The 5,499-nt window shown below is 43.6% G+C and overlaps 1 protein-coding gene across 1 annotated transcript in view; it reads left to right on the forward strand.

Moving 5' to 3' along the window:
* Positions 1–5,499, forward strand: part of Xiap (X-linked inhibitor of apoptosis) — a 51,046-nt gene that overhangs the window by 3,809 nt on the left and 41,738 nt on the right. The window lies entirely within an intron of this gene.

The following is a 5,499-nucleotide window of genomic DNA, read 5'->3' on the forward strand; positions in this document are numbered from 1 at the left end:
GGTGAGGGTGGTGGGAGGTGAGGTGATGGAAATGACAGGGGTGATGTCTGCGTAGGATTTTTTATTAGGTATCTATTGCTATGTAATAGGTGTAATAAATTACTTGAAGACTTAGCTATTGAGGACAAAACCCAGCATTGTCGGGTTGGGAGAGAGGCTAACTCAAGAAAAGTGCTTACCTTACAAGCATGAAGAACTGACTCCAATACTCAGAACCTATGAGGTGACATGGCATAGTGACATGGGCTTGTTATACAAGCATTGGGGAGGCAGAGACAGGTAGATTTCCTGGAGCTGACTGGCATACACGGTGATCTCCAGGCTAAGTGACTGTCTATCTCCAATACAAGCTAGGCAGCTCCTGTATTAGTTTGCTTCTCTATTGATGTCATGCAACCATGACCAAAAGCAATTTGGGGACAAAGGGGCTTTTTTTTTTCATCTTACAGTTTATAGCTGCTCATGGGAGGCAGTCTGGCCAGGAACTCAAGGCATGAACCTGGAGGCAAAAAGTATTTTCATGGCTTGCTTAATTTGTTTTTCTTTGTTACAACCCAGGCCCATCTGCCTAGGGGTGGCACCACCCACAGTGGGCTAGACCCTCCCGTATCAATCATTAATCAAGAAAATACCACATAGACTTGCCTACGTGCCAATATGATGGAGGCATTTTCTCAGTTGAGGTTATCTTCCCAGGTGACTCTAGCTGTGTCAGATCAACAGAAATCTAATTACTCATAGCTCCTGGGAAACCCAATCTGAATTTGGCTGGCCCACATACAAAAGAAAGGAGAAAGAAAAAGAAACTGCACACAAATTCTGAAGAGAGGTTCATATGAATAGTTCTAGCTTTGGTTCTCAGAAGGTTATATGGTTTTATTTGGGGAGGTTAGTTTTTTTATTGATTTGTTTTGTTTTGCTCTTGAGGCAGGGTTTCTCTGTGTAGTCCTGCATGTCCTGGAACTTGATTTGTAGACCAGGCTGGCCTCAATCTCAGATCTGTCTGACTCTGCCTCCCAAGTGCTGGGATAAAATGTGTGCCACCACGCTCAGTTTATTGATGTTTTTTTAAAGACAGTGTCTAATCTGTATCTGTATCTAAAGCTGGCTTTGAATTCACTATGTCATTGAGGATAACCATGAGCCCATACCTCCCAAGTAATGGAGTTACAGATGTATATCACCACACTAGATTTATGTGGTGCTGGAGATCAGGCTCAGGGCTTCATGCATGCTAGGTAAGCACATTAACAAGTGAGCAAGATGCTAAATCTCAAGAGATTGTCATTATCTGACTGAAGTATCCTCTTCAAAGTGTCATACATGGTCAGGAAGGTGTGGTCGCTAGCTGGTCCAGGGAGAGAAAAGATGAGAAAGGGTTAGGACTTATTTTCTTCTTGTTAGGGTTGTTCAGATCCGGGATGCTCTCTTGCCCTCCTTCCCTTCCTTTCTCTTTTTCTCTCTTTCGAGTACGGTTTGAGATAGGTAGCCCAGGTTGGCTTCGTATGCAGCCAAGGCTGATCTTGAAATCCTGGTTTTCCTGCTTCCTCCAAGGACTAGACTAAAAACATGCCAACTGTCTGTCTGTCTGTCCTTTCTTTCTGCCTGTCCTTTCTGTCTGTCTTGCCTCTGTCTCTGTCTCTGTCTCTCTGTCTCTGTCTGTCTTGCCTCTGTCTCTGTCTCTCTGTACCTGTCTGTCTTGCCTCTGTCTCTGTGTCTCTGTCTCTGTCTCTGTCTCTCTGTCTCTGTCTCTCTCTCTCTCTCTCTCTCTCTCTCTCTCTCTCTCTCTCTCTCTCTCTCTCATCTTACTATGTAGGCCAGGCTGGCTTCAGATTCATAATCCTTGAATAAACCTTGGCCTCCTGAGTGTTGAGATTACAGTCATGACACACCTGGATTCACCTTCTGTTTGAGTACTCAAACCCTGCCTGGTTTACTCCCCAGCAACCAATCCAAGAGAGGGTGGCAGGAACCACAGGCCTCTTATGACCTCACTTCATATGTCACATGCCACCACTTTCGTAGTCTATCAGTCACAAAAGCCCTAATTCTATGCAGAAAAAACACATGCAAGCACATGACTATGGGTGACTAGTGAGAGATGAAGATTGTTGGACATCTCTCCAAGATTGTTTGGAGAGATTTTTTTTGAGTGAAATGGAGAGCCAGGAAGGCTTCTGAGCAGAAAAGATGATGGGGATTGTGGTTTATGCACATGCATTATTGGCTACTGTGGGAATGAAGTGGAAAGAGAACTGAGAAGAGCCATGAGGAAGGTTTTGCATGCCAGGTGAGGGGTAGGCTCGATGAAGTGCTGGTGAAGTTGATGAGAACTGTGGTATCCTGGACATAGTTTCCTAGTATGTGTGAAGCATTCAATCCCCAGAGCGGCATAGACTGGGCATGGTGGTGCATAACTAGAATCCAACAGCAATAGGGAGGTGAAGGTTGGCCTTACAAGATGGTTCAGCAGGTAAAAGCATTGATTTTACAAGCCTGAAAACCTAAGTGTGACCCAGGGAACTGATGGGGGAAGTTGAAAACTAACTACCAAAATAGACCCTCTAACTTCCACACATGCATGTGTAAGCCTGCACTTACAAATGTCTCTCACATACCCACATTAATAATAAAAAAAGAAGAAAAGTTCCAGCTCTGGTTGGGAATCATGAGACTCTGTGTTGTGGGAAAACAGAGCTACAGAGAGGGAGTGGTGGGTAAAGGGGCTGGCAAGCCTGATGAGCAGAGTTTGATCCCTAGAACCCAAATGGATGTGGGGAAAGGGTCAACCTCAGCAAGCTGTCCTCTGACCTCCATACACACGACGTGCCATGTGCTCCCCTGAATCAATGTAGAACTTGTAAAAGTTTTATGAGTTGGACATAGATCTTCCCACGAGTGAGCTTACACCATAAGAGAGACCAGACATTTATCCAAGTGGCCGGTATTGTGTGATGTAGCGCACTGCGCACTTTAACAAAGCCCTCACTTTAATGATGGGAGTTACATGGAAAACTGCTAGAACTGGACAGTGATGATGGTTACACAATAATGGAAATGTTGTCAATGCCAGTGAACTATGTACTTAGTTCAGGTCCCAAAGAAACTTGGGACAAGTTTCACTCAGTACCCGTGGCTCCTCCCAGCACGTCCTACCCCACCCGCACCCTCAACCTCTCCTATCCAGAGGCTGGACTTCCCTTCCCTTCCCTCTCCCTTCCCCCTGCTTCTCATTCCTATATAAACCTGTTATTTTGACCACGCACGTTCTTGATCCTCGATTCCTCTCTGGTCCACTCCCCTCTTTTCCTCTTCTCTCCCTCTTTCCATCTTCCCTTCTCTCCTCTCATGGCCTGGTTCAGTCTGGACTTTTCCAGATGCTTCTGGCTGAACTCTCCAATAAAATCCTTCTCCTTAGCCATGCTGTGGAGTAGTCATGTCCTCATCTTCATTCACTTACAATGGTTAAAACAAAATGGCTAAAACAACAAATTTATGTACGTTTCACATTAAAAACAGTGTTAGCTTGGTTGGGTGTAGTGGCTTAAGCTTATCTCAGCACTCAGGAGGTTAAGGCAGAGGATCGCCATGAATTTGAGCCGGGCTTGTATTCTTTGGCTACACAGTAAAGCCCTGTCTCACCAGACAAGGTGGAAAAATCCCAGTTCTCAGGCAAGAAGAACAGGAATTCAAGGTCATCCTTGGCTACACAGCAAGTTTTCAGCTAGTCTAGGATACATGAGGTCTCAATTAAAATAACCCAAGTCAAAGAGTACAAGCGAGGTGACATAGCTGGAGCTTGCAATCCCAGCAGTCAGACTGTGACATAAGGCTCATTGCTTTCAGGATGGCCTAGTCTCCATAATGACTTCTGAGATAACCTGGGCTATTTAGTGATAGCCTGTCTCAAAAAACCCAAAACAACAAAAAGCCCAAAGCAAGAATAATATTCTATAACAACACTTTAAGCTTAAAGAATTAAAGATAACAGAAACTGAGAAAATATAATCTTCAGGGAAGGGAACTCATTTCAATAAATTACTAGAAGGCAGGCAAACTGGTAAGAGCCAGGGCAGGGTAGGTAGTTCTTTTAGAAGACACCATGCACTGTCTTGGAGGAGAGTGAACTTAAGGTTAAGAAGATTTACTCTTATCCTGAAGTCAGAATGGACAGATTTAACTCAGCCACATGCAAACTAGACTTGGAGGAAGGGGGGCAAGCCTAAGAACAGAGAAATCAGACTGAGCAATGGTCAGGAAGACCTGGGGTTGAGCCATACTGTTCAGCTCCTACAGAGCCCAGTACAATTGACTTCAGCCTCTTTTAAATGAGGTGATGGTGGACACCATCAAGACAAACGATAGCCTGGGACTTTTTTTTTTTTTTTGAGACAGGGTCCCCTGTATCTCAGGCTGGCCCCAAACTTCCTACTGAGGATGACTTTGAACTCCTGATGCTTCTGTTGATAAACTTGAAGGTGGCTTGGTAAAACTCCCATCTAAAGAGATGGGAGCTTTACTAGTTTACATATTTAAGAGTGCTCTGAGAGGTGAGATCAGTATTTGCTTGCAGTTGTTTTGTTGGCAGTGGTTGGATTTGAATTCAACTTTACAAGTGCTTGACAAGTGATCTACTACTGAGTTACATTCCCGGTCCTTGCTTGAAATTACTTTCATTGTAATAAGTCAGATGTAATTCTCAGAGTTGTAAGAGCACACCCCAGGGCCTCGGACACAGATGGCTTAGTGGGTAAGGGCATTGCCACTAAGCTTGAGGACAGTAGCTCTTCCCTAGAACCCCACATGTTGGGAGAGAATGGACTCAAGTTGTAAGTTGTCCTGTGACCTCACATAGTAAAACAATGTAATAATTTTTAAAAAAGATTGCATTAGAAGGAATGTTATGTTAGCAAAAGTTTAAGAACCAAACACATTTCTTTTTCTTTTCCAAGATGATGAAAACATCTTTTTCTTTTTCTTGATGATGAAAACATCAAGGGCAGCATTATTTAACCAGACAGATCTTACCCATGATCTTCTCCTTTTCAATACACCCAATCCATCTTAGTACACTAGTCATTAAGAGTGAAAATTCCTGAAACCTAACTATAGGTTTATCTGGCATGCCTACATGCATATAGCACATCACCATTTTGTGTAGTCTTCTTGTGTGCCTTTTCCATCTTTGTTCTATTATTTCTCTTTGTTCTTCACAAATTATCTTTCACTCTTCTTGTCTCTCTGTCTTGTCATTCCTTTCTCTAATCTCAGTTTACTTTTTTTGTCGGGTGGGTGATACTGGGATAATTATTTTCTCCGGGTCTCAGTTTCCCCTGTAGGGTGGAATTTAATAGAGGTGTCCTGCCTTCCAGGGTTTTCAAAATAGCACCTAGGATTATGTTATATACCTAGCAGAGTCCTTGGTATCCGGTGAGAACTCAATGTACAGGGGCCTTTGTCCCTCGGTTTTTAATCTTCTTGCCAATATTCCCCTACTCC

The sequence above is a fragment of the Mastomys coucha genome, chromosome X (assembly GCF_008632895.1).
Source record: "Mastomys coucha isolate ucsf_1 chromosome X, UCSF_Mcou_1, whole genome shotgun sequence".
NCBI classification, from domain to species: domain Eukaryota; kingdom Metazoa; phylum Chordata; class Mammalia; order Rodentia; family Muridae; genus Mastomys; species Mastomys coucha.